The sequence below is a fragment of the Lissotriton helveticus genome, chromosome 7 (assembly GCF_964261635.1).
Source record: "Lissotriton helveticus chromosome 7, aLisHel1.1, whole genome shotgun sequence".
NCBI classification, from domain to species: Eukaryota; Metazoa; Chordata; class Amphibia; order Caudata; family Salamandridae; genus Lissotriton; species Lissotriton helveticus.
Window position 1 is genome coordinate 1615909135 of NC_136068.1, and position 14718 is coordinate 1615923852.

The 14718-nt window shown below is 48.4% G+C and overlaps 1 protein-coding gene and 1 long non-coding RNA gene across 3 annotated transcripts in view; one reads left to right on the forward strand and one right to left on the reverse strand.

The window, feature by feature from the left end:
• The window catches only part of LOC144770607 (uncharacterized), a 91007-nt gene extending 84921 nt beyond the window's left edge, over window positions 1-6086 (forward strand). The window contains exon 3 of the long non-coding RNA XR_013598950.1: window positions 5774-6086. This is a non-coding gene — a long non-coding RNA (uncharacterized LOC144770607). The remainder of the gene's footprint in view (window positions 1-5773) is intronic.
• Window positions 1-14718, reverse strand: part of PRRG2 (proline rich and Gla domain 2) — a 346092-nt gene that overhangs the window by 103320 nt on the left and 228054 nt on the right. The window lies entirely within an intron of this gene.

A 14718-nucleotide genomic window follows, 5' to 3' on the forward strand; every position in this document is an offset into this window, starting at 1 on the left:
AAAGAGGTCGCACAATGAAGGGGAATCTGTGGAGGGAAAAACAGAGGCACAAAAAAAAGATGTCAGACAACGAAGGGGAATCTGTGGAGGGAAAAACAGAGGCACAAATAAGAGGTCAAACAACGAAGGGGAATCTGTGGAGGGAAAAACAGAGGCACAAAAAGAGGTCACACAACGAAGGGGAATCTGTGGAGAGAATAAAAGAGAGAGACCGGCAGATGGCAGAGAGCACTGGTGGCGCTGCACGAGGCAGGGGGAGCGACCTACCCTTGGGTAGCATAGTCTCCGGTATTGGGTGCTCACTCCTGAAGGAGTTAAACAGTCTTGTCAGTATCGGAGCCAGGATGTGTCAGAATTTTTTTTATAAAAAAGGGCTGGGAACCCATCCGGGCCAGGAGATTTGAGCACCTTGAGGCGCGAGATCGCCGTAACCACTTCCTCGACCCGAATGGGGGCATCCAGCGCTGCCGCCTGGTCCGGGGTGAGCGCGGACATATTGATAGATTGGAGGTAGGCTTCGCGATCCTGACCCGGCGTGGCTTCTGCTACATATAGTTTTTCATAGAACTCCCGGAAAGTGCGAGCTATCTCTTGATCCCCAGTTATCTCCTCCCGACCGCTCTCCCGTGACGAGGACACCTGGGTCTGTCTGTCTTTGGGCCCTAAGTCGATTGGCCAGGAGGCAGCCTGTGCGATCGCCTCCCACGTAGTAAGCGGGGTTCAGTCCGACCACCGCATATTCCGCCCTGTCCAGGTCTATCCCAGCTAGCTGAGCCCTGGCTGCCTTCAATTGCCTCCATACCCATGGCGCACCAGTCCGACGATGTATCCTTTCGAGCTCCGAAACTTGGGCGGACAGGGATGCCCTCAACTCTTTGCACTCCTTATTATCTGCTGCTGCTATTGCGATTAACTCCCCCCTTTCCACTGTTTGCATCGCTTCCCATAGAGTCGTTGGAGCTATGTCTGGGGTGCCATTGAGGGCAAAATAGTACTGAATCCCCTCAGTGAGTTGTTGCTCCCCTGCTTTCCGGTGGAGCATATTTTCTTTAAGTATCCATCAGCCAGCCTGGCGGGGGCCCGTTGACCGCAATATGTTCGCGATCAGCGCTTCATGGTCCGAGAGAGCAGCAGGTTCAATGCTCACAGATGTGACTACCTTGTTGATCTCTCCGGTACCCAGGAAGTAATCTATACGTGTGTAGGATTTATGTGCGTGGGAGAAAAATGTGTATTGTGCGGAAGTTGGATGAGCCTCCCTCCAAATGTCTACTAGTACCATCTCTTGTAGCCATTCCTTCCCCTCCCCCGTTATCTCGCCCCTATGGGAGCAGGTTTGTGATCTGTCCCGATTCGAATCCATGACAATGTTCAAGTCCCCTCCTATTAGTGTCATACGGGTCTGAGGAGCCAGTGTGTCTGCTAGGGCTGCTCTAAGGAAGCTCTCCTGCCCTGACAGAGCCTATCACGATTTGTTGGGATCCAAATTGTACAGTATAAGTCAAAAGTCTCCCTTTCATCTCCACTACTTTCTCTTTCACCACCCCCTGGCAATGCTTGGATAAGAGTATGTCTACCCTTGCTGTTTTCCCTCCAGAGGAAGAAAAATATTGCTGGGGAAATGCTCTTGAGGGTATACGGTGGCAATCCTTGGCAAGTAGGTGTGTCTCTAGTAGGAGACGTATGTCAGCCTCCTCATTTTCCAAGTAAGATATTATGGCCCATCGTTTAACAGGGTTGTTGAGCCCTTTAACAATGTGTGAGTATCTTTACCTCCTTAGTGGCCATGACAAAGGACAACAAGGTGAGCTAGCCCAGATCTCTGGGTAGGCTCCCTTTCCAGGTATAACCACTCCCTCCCTCTGCCAGGTGGTGCGGCGAACACCCAAACGAATAGGATTCCGGACTCTCTCCCCCCCCCCCCAACCCCAACAGGCAAACTAATAGGGCTCCCCTCAACAGACCAGGGGCCCTCCCCAGAAACATCCCAAACCCTGCCCTCCCTGGCCAACCCTAACCCCAACCATGTACCCCTCGGAGTCCCATATTGTCCCGGGCTCGCCAACCCATTTCGCGAGTCCATAGTAAAGTCAAAGTCTAAGGGCAACATGAGGCCATGTGTCCCAGTCTCCTCGCTCCCGCCAGGTGTCCCCGCTCCCGACCCAGCACCTCGTATGTCTCCTGTTTGACCATCAGGCGTACCCCAGCCCTGCGAATGTGACTTTTCTGTTCTTCATTTAGTCCATTAGTCTTCCTGTGGGGAAGTTTCTCGGGATACTGTCTCAAGCACAGACTGCCATTCTTGCGCCATCTCCATGGGGTCCGGGATTAGTGCTTGGTCCGCTCTCAGGCGTCCGGTGACTTTTTGCCATTTCTCGCTGGAGGTCTTGCCCTGGCTGGATGCCTTTTCCTCTGGTTGCTGCGTGCTTTCAATGTCTAAGACCTTGCAGGTGTCTTGTAGAGAGCAGAGCTGGAGCAGTTTGCATTGATACTTAAAGATTAGCCGGAATGGGTGGCCTCAAGAGTACGGAATTCCCTGATTGTGGAGGTGTGCTGTGGCTATACAAAATTCTTTGTGCGTCTGCAGGGTTGTCAGCACCAGGTCCTGATACAGGGCGATAGGATGGCCCTGGTAATGGAGGGGTTGCTTATCCTGGGCCGAGCGAAGGAAGCGCTCTTTGAGCTGGAAGTGCGGGAGAAAGACTAGGATGAGGTGGGAGGCCCACCCGAGGCGACCTGTCTATTTTGATTTTGAACTCCGCTGGGATCTCCAGTATACTCCGGAACAGGCCTGCAGGTAGTGTGTGATATCGGTGCCTTCTTCCTTTGATGGCACTCCCCTGACACGGATGTTATTGCATTGTGACCTGTTCTCCAGGTCTTCCGTGTGTGCCTGGAGGTCGTCGTGCTGCTCCCCTCCTGCTGCAACTGTTCTATTTCTTCTCCCCGGGCCGGTTCCTGGTCCTCTATGGATGCCACCCTTTCGCCCACGGCTTCGATGACCCGCTGTACCTCCATGATCTCCCTCGCAATTTCCCCCTTTAGGGTCTGGAAATCCTCTCGCAATGTGCTGAAGAGTGTCTCAGGAAAGGCCTGTGTGAATGGACGTCCTGGGAGCCCATGTCCTGTGTGGGGCGACTGCTGTCCCCGCCATTGGGTTGCGGTGTCTTAGTTAGCATATCCTTCAGAGTGCGGTTCTTTCTACCCTTCGCCGTGGTCATGACCCCTGCCTGCTGCCCATGCTCCAGAGCTTTGCCCTGTGGGCGCCTCGCAGCCCCCCACGGAAGCAGGGATAGAAGTACTGTTCCTCTCACCGCTGTCTGGCGGGTGTGCAGGGATCTTCTCAGATGTCCGCCCCTGGGCCCTTCGGCACTTGTAGGCCCGTGGCCTCTCTCATGAGTCTATTGCCAATGCTGGGTCTCCTGCCTTCGTGGCCACAGGTTGCCCATGCCTATGCAGTTTGCTGCCACCCTGTGGAAATTCCTAGCCACAGGCGCCGTCAGGAGGACCCAGCTCTCTCCTCCGGCTAGATGTGTCTTTTGCGCCCCCACTGCAGGCCACTCCACCACCTTTCAAATGTTCCCAGTTATGGCCCGTCTAGTGCCTGCGCTTTCCCTCCCATCTCGCCAGCGCCTGCCCCCCCCCCCCCCCCGGGTCTACGGCGTTTGGGACGATGTCTGCGCTGCCACCCGAAGACCGCGCCTCAGCTGGGTCACCCAGGTGTCGACTCGGCCTCTCCGCCAGGCCTGCCTCCAAGGCCCAGTTTGCTCACCGTCTCAGCGGGGACCCGCTCCAACCACAACTTCTCCTGGCACCCACAGCCGATGTCGGGGGCCTCCCCTCCGTCGATCACCTTGTGGGAGCCACATGGAACGCCGTACGCCCACAGGGGCTCCGTGTGGCCACAGAACTCGCCAGTCGGCCGATGGCTCAAGTCAGTCTCTTTTTGGGGGGGCAGGCAACCGCAGTAGGATTCTAGCTCTGGTAAGCCACACTGGTGATTGTGATACAGGGGCCTGGGGGCCCTAGTATCTCATCTGGTGTCTCACCAGAAGGCCTGACAGCCCGGCCTTCCGTCGTGCCCTCCGGTCCCTGCTCTGTGCGAGCCCCCGCTGTCCTCTTCTCGGAGTCTCTGATTGTTTGTGCTGTGCCTGGGCCACCGACGTGTGGTATCTAGGTTACGTGTCTCCAGGTAACTGGATGCGACTAGTTCTGGAATGTTTTGCATAGAGTCAGTTGCTGCTGGCTGTGCAGAAGTGTGGTCGCACCAGTCTATTCCTGCAATAAATTCACTTCTACTTAACTTCCCTGTGTTGGTAATTACTAAAATTTGTCGACGATTGGGATTGAACCAACCACCCTTGAACTACCACCCTCCTCAATTTTGGAACAGACAGAGAACAGAGGAGTTTCCAAATGGTCCTTGGGAAGAATTAAGCGTAGATTTGCTAGGCCCTGTGTCTGACACGGATGGCAAACCTTGGTTTGTTTTTGTCATTGTTGACAATTTTTCAAAATGGCCTGAAATAGCTTTGATTGACAACATCGAGTGTGGCACTATTGTTGACTGTTTGGAGAATGTATTTTTGAGGGAAGGAATTCCTAAAGTCATTTTAAGTGACAATGGTACTCAATTTTTTGCACATTAGTATAGTTGTTTTTTGACCAGGAATGGCATCAAAGGGAAAAAGACACCCAGCCGGGAACGGAATTGTTGAACGGTTTAATAGGGTTATAATGGGTAGTATTCAAAGTTCTATTAGTGTTAGCAAAGATTGGAAGAAAGAACTATTTAAAACTATTTGGGCATTCAGGATTACACCCACTGGAACTGGCTACAGCCCATTCAGAATATTAAGAGGTAGGGAACCTTTTACAAGAGACAATGTCACTTGGAATCATAAGAGAATTTGCAGTGAATGGTCTCCAGTTGTTGTAAGAGCCAATCTTAAAAAACTTCAGGAGAAAAGTAAAATCCATTATGATCATACACACAACACAGGGGATGTTTTTCTTAAAAAAGGTGATGTAGTTAGAGTAAAATTTGCACATAAGCTTAAGAAAGGTTGTAGTAAATTCTCTAACCCACTCAAAGTTTTGGAAGTGTATAACAAATCTGCTAAACTAAGTGACGGTAAAATCTGGCACTTCAGCAGGATGTCTAAATGCAATAACATTTTGAATTGGGGTAGCCTTAGTGAAGATAAAACCGGTTCTGCCACCAACTAGTTATGGGATGATGTTACTGATTCAAACACTGCTGGCTATACCCAGGGTAATTCATCCTCAAATACTCATTGTGATGATCTAAATGTGAATCCTATTGCTTCTTCATCAAGAAGTAGACAAATAATTCTTCCTAATAAATGTAAAGATTTTGTAATGTCATTTATTTAGTTGCTTTGTTATGTAAAGGAGGAGGTGGTTCACATACATTCTTATTTTCATTCTTAATTGTATTCTTATGTTATTGTATTAGTTACCTTTACATTGCTTTCTTTATAGCGTAATCTTACGTTTCTTCATTGTTTAATTGGGGATACACTATTACAGTATAATCTTGTTTAAACTAATTTTACGATGTTGTATTGTATTTATTATAATTATATTAAAGAGAGGGGATGTGGTATCTAGGTTGCCTGTCTCCAGGTACCTGGATGCCACTAGTTCTGGAATGTTTTGCATAGAGTCAGTAGCTGCTGGCTGTGTAGAAGTGTGGTCGCACTTGCCTGTTCCTGCAATAAATTCACTTCTACTTCACTTCCCTGTGTAGGTGGTTACTACACGACGGTCCCGGTGTCTATCTCAGGCAGCTGTCCCAATGGCTCGGAGCACGGCGGCATTTTCAATACAGGCCAGATGCCAGACTCGTGCCTTCTTAACACCTACCCAGGACTCTATGGTGCGGATTTACATTTACATTTACATTATCGGGCCGATACCGAAGCAAGTGGAGAAACGGGGTCGACTCCCCCCTCGATTCCAGGCGCTCGATGGAGTAATTCCCCGATGCATGTCAGATCGAGCAGACGGGAGCGGGGAGACTCAGGGAAGCACGTCTTACCCACTCGCCATCTTGGCCACGCCCCCGGAACGTTTTTTAATTATCATTTGATAATGGTTATTGTGTTAACTTGTTTTATCTTTTATGGTTTATCATTAACTGAATAAAGATTTTTTTATTTGAACTTACAATAGTAATTGACAGTTCTTTGCTTTCACATGGATACATATCCATTCCCATTCTATCTACTGGTTATGCTTCACAATACCATGTAACATTCCTTTAAAGCCAGAACTACTGGCATTACCAGTGCTCGTTTAATGATTTAAGCTGATATACATTGCTTTCAATGAAAGCGCCATGTTAATCTGCAGAAATGTTGTAAGCTTGTATTATACTTGGAACTGCAACTGTGCGCTTTGGACATAATTAGCATCTTTTTTGGACTGTCACTTGTAAGCGAGGATTTCTAAATGACTAGCTCAGTGGCTGAGAAAAGTACATTATCTGCATCATTTTAGGGTCCTCTTGATCTTTCTCATGACAAAGCTTGCCACCTGCTGAGACTCCCAAGGTCCTCATTTTCTGTCAAGTATTTTATCTAGTACTGCTTAGATCGATTAGTGGGGGCCGCTAAGGACATACAACAAAGACAGCAAGATAGATTCACAAATACTGCAAACGCATGGGAAACCTTCAGAAAAGAACTAGGAGACACATTTGCCATCTCAACGACGAGAAGAGATACACCACAGAAAGGATCGGGCCAAAGTCATCTCACTTTCACTCCTGGGCAAATACACCAAGTCAAGGCACTTTAGAGAAGCACAAACTCAACACTTGGAAAACTTCGCTGGAATCCATGCGACAACAGGCTGCTGCAGGATTTGAGATAGTACAAAGCAACACTGAAAAAATTGATATGGACAAAAAAAAAGGGAAGGCGATTCGCTTTGGGCAAGGCTCCTCTTCAAAATAAAAAGTAATGATCAAGCGCGGTTCTGGCATAGAGTAAACATGCTACAGCTTCCTACTCATCAAGGGATCAGCTCTCATTTGACTGAAGAATCCAGGGCAACATTTTGTTTTACGAACAATTCACCTAGAGGAAGGGCAGAATCAATCAACTGCACTAAAAGAACCTCACTCGACTCGTCCAACAACATAACTAAAAAGGAAATTGAAAGTACTACCTAAGCCTAACGCCTACTTCAAGGCCTGATCACAGACTCCCTTACTAGTAGGTGTCAGCAAATAAAGAGACAGATAGCCAAAGGAAGACTGGAGGGGGCCCCAGGCCCAAATGGGATTTTCCAACAGGTATAATCTCACCGATTCACAAACACGGCGATAAGAGCAGCACAAAAAACGATAGGCTTGTGACACTTATTGGCAAAGAGGCCAAACACTTCACCGGCACCATTCTAGAAGAATTAACATCGTGGACCTCAGCTAATCAAATCATCCTGCTAACCCAAACCAGTTTCTGCAAACATATGGGAAATATAACTAGTACATTGGCCCTTTCCTTACTAATAGATGGCTCCAAAAATGCAAAGCTACTACTATTTTTGCTTCATAGATTTCCACACCGCTTTTGACTACATTGATCGTGGTATATAAAGGACAAAACTAGCTGACTGAAATGCCCCACCTGCTCTCCTGAAGATGCTGCATAGAGACACATGGGTGCAATTAAACTTAGGGAAAGGACACATCTTTTAAGATGTATCCCAACCACCAAGGGTCTGAAGCAGGGCTAAGTCCTCGCCCATACCCCGGTCAATCTCTTCTTAGCTGACCTATCAACAAAATTAGATTGTTGCAACTCCCACTGAAGCTGGATGGGTTAGTCCTCTCCAACCTCCTCTATGTAGACGACTTGGTGCTATTAAGTCACTCCCTGTTGACTTGCAGCACAGTCTTGATGTCACTCAAGCATACTCAACAGAACATGGCCTAAAAATCAACTTTGAAAATACAAAAGCAATGGCAGTCAACAGCACAAAACTAAAAGCGTCAAGCTGGCACATCACCTACCAATGCCTGGAGTCAGTGCCGGAATACAACTATTTAGGTATTATCAAAGATCAAAAAGGCCAATTTAAACTGCAGAAAGAGTATTTAAAATGGAAGTGGGATGCCCTAGCCCTAAGACACCTAAAGAAGAAAGTGGCCGGCCTCACTTTAACACCACTGCTCCAGGTAATACACGCAAAACTGATCCAGACAATAACCTATGGGAGTGAGCCATTACTTGGAATTGGACGCATCAACTTTGGATGGGATCATGGTCGGATCCTAGAGAATGATCTTCAGCCTTCCCAAATACACCTTCCCAGCTCAGATACAATTGGAGTTTGGACTTCCGAAACAATTCCTCTCCAGGAGAGGCGCATATATCAAGAGATGGCACAAAATCAAGAATGCTGTTCCAAACACACTAAACACATCCATGGCTGGAACTGTCTATCAGGAGCAACTCTCCTGCTAAGGCTTACCTTAATGAATCAGTCACTCTTCTTGGCCTATAGAACTGTAAGAAATCATCAGCAACCAATGCCAGCTTTAACAAGCTGATAAACATAACTATCAAAATAGTCTCGTCAATTGAGGACAAGGCAGTAGTGGTAGGTAGAGCCCATGGCTGGTATATGCTGCACAGTCATGATAACGCAATACCCAACCCTACTTTCACACGGGGTACTCCAACTCAATAAAAGAAAGATTTCTTAAATACTGATTGGGCATATTAACTTTGCTCCTACACCACCTACCCTGGAAACATAGCACCACTTCGACCGATTGCCGGTTGTGCGGAATAGGGAAAGGAGATATGGTACACTTGGTGTGTACCTGCAAGGAGTTAAAAATTGAGCTAACTCTTTAACCAAAGAATCATCCGAACATGCGGAAAAGCAGTACTGGCCTGCTTTTTGCCCACAGGCACACAGCTTAACCGTCGCTTTCTGAAATTCCTTGGTAAGGCAGAAAAGAAATTTCCTCTTGAACTGACCTTTTTGCACACAGAACATGTTAAAGCCACTGCATTCTTCTTCATTTTAGAAAGCCCTAGAAAAAGTGACTACGCACATAGGGAATTTAAAACTGCAACATTTTATTTTTGTATTTAATCCTGCTCACTCTGCTGCGGAAATGTTTTATTCGTTGATCCAATACTAGTGACACTCAATGATTGGTGGGGTAAAGCCCCTGTGGTTAAACATCTTGCTATTTTGTACATTGTTTGCCTTAAATGCCTCTGCACTCCATTTGAAAAGATTTACAAAAATGTACTCTGCATTGTAGACCGCCTAGATTGCGCCTTCAGCTTTTAAACTCCTTCTATGTTCCAATATGCCTTAATTTCAACCCTCAACAGTCTGCCTTTTTTGGCACTCTAAGACTCAAATGCACTTTAAATATATGACAGTCTACCACATATTTCAAATACATTGGAAAATTGCTGATTCAAATTTTGTAATTGATGTATGGCAACATCGCCACTTGAATTGTTTTAATCATGTTTTATATTCGTTTTAATGTTGCATAAGTTTTAAATAACTAAGCAATACTAAAACGTGAAAACTAGTACTGCTTATGGGACGCAATTGCATAAAAACTGAAATTGTGGAAGTTATCAACATTGCATTGCTCACTATCTCAGGAGGTGAAGTGCTGAATCTATGAACTTTTGATTTGGGAGTGACAGATTAGACTGGCAAGGTTTTCAAGGTCAATTTTGTTCATCAATCAATCAATCAATCAATCAAGGGATTTGTAAAGCGCACTACATACCCGTGAGGGTCTCAAGGTGCTGGGGTGGGGGGGTGTTGAGGTGGAGCCGCTACTGCTCGAAGAGCCAGGTCTTGAGAAGTCTTCTGAAGGTAAGCAGGTCTTGGGTCTGTCGAAGGTTGGTGGGGAGGGTGTTCCAGGTCTTGGTGGCGAGATGGGAGAATGATCTGCCGCCGCCGGTCGTTTTCCGGATGCGTGGGACCGTGGCGAGACCGAGGCTGGCTGAGCGGAGGGTGCGGGTGGGGGTGTGGAAGCGGAGTCGTCCGTTGAGGTATGCTGGTCTGGCGTTGTGTAGGGCTTTGTGTGCGTGGATGAGGAGTTTGAAGGTAATCCTCTTGTTGATGGGGAACCAGTGTAGGTCTCTTAGGTGGGGGGTGATGGGGATGCGTCGGGGGATGTCGAGGACCAGTCGTGCTGAGGCGTTCTGGATCCGTTGCAGTCGTCTCAGGAGCTTGGTTGTTGTTCCTGCGTAGAGGGCGTTTCCGTAGTCCAGCCTGCTGGTGATCAGAGCCTGGGTGACGGTTTTTCTCGTTTCGGAGGGGATCCACTTGAAGATCCTGCGGAGCATTCGGAGTGTGTTGAAGCAGGATGCGGAGACGGCGATGACCTGCTTGGTCATGGAGAGGGTGGAGTCGAGGATGACCCCCAGGTTGCGTGCGTGGTTGGTGGGTGCTGGGGCTGTTCCCAGCGAGGTAGGCCACCAGGAGTCGTCCCAGGCTGAGGGGGAGGAGCAGAGGATGAGGACCTCCGTCTTGTCAAAATTCAGCTTCAGCCTGCTGTCCTTCATCCATTCGGCGACTGCCTTCATTCCCCTGTGGAGGTTGGCTTTGGCGGTGAGAGGGTCTTCGGTGAGGGAGATGATCAGCTGGGTGTCGTCGGCGTAAGAGATGATGTGGAGGCTGTGCTGGCGGCAGACATAGGCGAGTGGAGCCATGTAGATATTGAACAGCGTTGGGCTGAGAGAGGAACCTTGCGGTACCCCGCAGATGATCTCGGTGGTCTTGGAGCGGAAGGGTGGGAGGCGGACGCTCTGGGTTCTGCCGGAGAGGAAGGATGTGGTCCAGGCCAGGGCCTCCTCTTGGATTCCGGCGGCGTGGAGGCGCGCTGTTAGGGTGCGGTGACAGACCAAGTCGAAGGCTGCTGAGAGGTCCAGGAGGATGAGGGCGGCTGTTTCTCCTTCTTCCATTAGGGTCCTGAAGTCGTCGGTGGCGGCGACGAGGGCGGTTTCGGTGCTGCGGAAGCCGGACTGGGATGGGTCCAGGATGTTGTTGTCTTCGAGGTATCCGGTCAGTTGTTTGTTGACAATTTTCTCTATGACTTTCGCCGGGAACGTGAGCAGGGAGATGGGCTGGAAATTCTTGAGGTCCGCCTTGGGTTTCTTCAGTAAGGCGTTGATCTCGGCGTGCTTCCAGCTTTCCGGGAAGGTTGCTGTTTCGAAGGAGATGTTGATCATTTTCCGGAGATGGGGGGCGATGGCTGTGCTGGCTTTGTTGAAGATGTGGTGTGGGCATGGGTCAGACGGGGATCCGGAGTGGATGAGTTCATGGTCTTGATGGTGTCTTCAGGTGGCTGGTGCGCATGGTGGTAGCAGGGGTGGTGGGGGTCGTGGCGTTGAAGCTGTTGTGGATGCCGGCGATCTTGCTGTGGAAGAATTTGGCCAGCGAGTCGCACAGGTCCTGAGAGGGGGGAATGTTGTTAGTGTTGGAGCTGGGGTTGGAGAGTTCTTTCACGATGTTGAAGAGCTCTTTGCTGTTGTGTGCGTTGTTGTCTAGGCGGTCCTTGAAAGCGGTCCTATTGGCGGTCCTGATGAGCTGGTGGTGTGTGTGGGTGGCGTTCTTGTGGGCTGTGTAGCTGTTTGGTGTTCGTTTGTGGAGCCAGTTCTTTTCCAGTTTTCAACAGGTGCGCTTGGAGGTCTTCGGTGAACCAGGAAGCTTTCTTGCTGGAGTGGTTGGCGGCGGGGGTCCTGAGTGGAGCGAGGGTGTCGGCGCAGTCGTTGATCCACTGTTTGAGGTTGAGGGCGGCGGTGTCGGTGGGGTCAGGGGGTGGTCTCAGGGCGAGGGTGGTGGTCAGTTGGTCTTCGGTGACCTTGCCCCAGCAGCGGCGTGGTATCTGTTGAGTGCGGTGGTGCGTGGTGGGTTTCCTGAAGGTGAAGTGGACGCATCTGTGGTCGGTCCAGTGGGGTTCGGTGGTGTGATTGAAGGAGACGTGGGGACTTGCGGAGAAGATGGGGTCAAGCGTGTGTTGAGCGGCGTGGGTGGGTGTTACGAGCTGTCTGAGTCCGAGGTTGGCGATTAAGGCGGTGGTGTTGGCGCCGTTGTTGTCCTCGAGGTGGAAGTTCAGGTCCCCGAGGAGGATGTAGTCCGTAGAGGCGTGGGTGCTGATGAGGTCAGCGATGGGAGTACCGACACCGAAGGCACGATTCAGGTCAATTCTGTCCATACTGGGAGACAATGAAGCAATCTTCTAGCAAGTCTTGAATGTTTTATCCCCAAAGCCTTTAGTTTAATGCTTGCATTTCAGTAACTGGCTGGCATGAGTTGCAGGTACACCTGCTACAGAGACAGTCGCAATAATCAAGTCTGACGTTAACAGCAGAAACCACAACCAGTGCTTTCTTGAAAGTAACACCTGCTAATTACACTGCTGGTATTGGTGCAGAGTGCCAAAAGTGAAACCCAAATGTTTTGAAGCGAATGTCAATATTTGCCCCAGTAAGTCAGGAGTTGGGAGAGTGGCTAGGTTAGTTGTACGTCTGGCCCAAAGAGACTGAGGTATATTTTGATGTTACTGAATTTAACCCGTTGACCGTGGCACGAATTCCTCCGCGGTGCGGGTGAAATAATGAGTGGGCGTAGTTCGGACGGCCCCCGACCGTCCTCTGCACACGCCCACCGTGACGTCGGATGTCCGGGGGTCATTGAACAGTTTAAGGATGAGTTTTTCCCTACGGATACCTGGTCCAGTACAGACAGAAAACAAATAAAGAGTGGTGGAGGGCTAGCAATGGAGACTACTTATCTCAGACAAGAATTTCTTGTTCTCAATTTTCTCTGCCCCGTTTCTCTTGCCTTACCAACCACCCAACACAAGTCAGTCTTCGCCAATGATCTCCTGGACTAAATATTGGACTTTCCGTTTGGCCAACCAACCCTCTGTTTTATAGAGATCTGAATCCTTGGTTTGATAAACCAGCTCTATATCACACTTCATGTCTCCTTGCTAACCTTGGAGCAGGATGGGATGGTTCAACACAGATGGAAATGTATGTAAAACAGAACCTTGCCCTCCATGCATTTATGATAGCATTCATCAAGAAACCTGTATTTCAATACCAACCAAAGCAATCTTGAACGCGGCCCTATCAAATGGAGATATCCTGAAGGACCTAAAACATTATACATTAAACCAAAGTCAAGAACCAAGCACTTGATCAGTCAGACACTGCAAATTATACAATATTTAACAGACCATTTTTGGGTAAACCTATTGACAAGGCAGCTTTCTCTTAAATCTCTGGCTTCACTTAACAACACAAGACTCATTTTACCCCTGTCAGTCTCTTCTTTGACAGACAGACAGACAGACAAGGTTCAGCCCATGAAACAGCAGCGACTCAGTATTAGTGTCCATCTCTGAGGACTCAAGTGCACCATTGAAGGGGTGGAGTTACAACATCTTTTTTAACATATGATCAGCGTTTGACAATGTAGACCACAAACTGCTACTTCACAGACTAGAAAATACAGGAAATCAGAGCATGGTTCTGAACTGTAATAAATCCTATCACACTGAAATAGCCCTCAATATTACATTTCCATCGTTCTGCTTTGCACAGTTCATCTTCGGTTTGTGTCCCCAAAGGCTCAACAATCATCCCTCTCCTCTTTATGTATGCCTGCTCAGACTTCCTGACCTTGTTGGGTCCTTTAAGTTTATCTGGAGTAACAAGACTAATGTGATGGTACTCACGTTATCTCAAAACCCCCCAAAAAACAAAAACATCAAGATGCCATGCTTTGCCAAACACCTGATAGAATGCACATCTGGATGCTATAGAACCATCACCCCCACAACTAAGACATCCAACAACCACACTGAAGAGCATAAATAAGGTTGGAGTAACTGCAACTTATCTTCCCTTAATTTGGCCTACTGCACTAGATTCAGGCATCAATCTAGTTAGACCTTGACTGTGAAACCTGAGCAGGTAGTGCCCCATTAGCCCAATATTGAAAGCCCTACACTGGTTACTGACAGCAGGAAGAATCTCTAACAAAGAGCACGGAGTCCAACACCGAGCGATCCAGTGACTAGGCACTATTTTCTTGGATGTCAAAACCGAAACAGCGGAGGAGGAATCTGGAGTCAAAAATATCCTAGCTCCAGACCAGTCTCTCTTCTTAAAACCAGGTTGTTGCCCTAATTATGACTCAACAGCCTCACAGATTACAAGGTACTTTAGTTTGCACATTTTGCATTTCAAACTATACCTCACATTCCATTCCCATACCACTTAATGTATAAGACAATGCTACATGCCACTGCATCAAGACCAGAAACATCCCCAGGCTTCACACAACACCAAAACACACCACTCATACCCCAACCAACATCCTGCAATCATGCACTACGAATGGACTACCTACTTCTGCTACCAACTGAAAAACACTTCAGACCTTATGAAGGGGTAGAAAACACTACAATACAATAGCCTAATAATGTGCATTCCTGTCTGCAATAAGCAGGGCTTAATTTGTAAAAAGTTAAGTGCCAGGGCCCTTCTCAGATGGTCCCAGCAGCTTGCACCACGCATTGCCCCTGCCAGTGCTGCCAATGACAGTACCAACATAACGACTAACCATTGCACGCCTACAAGTGTGACATTTCACACAATTTCAGGCCACACACAGCTATACTAG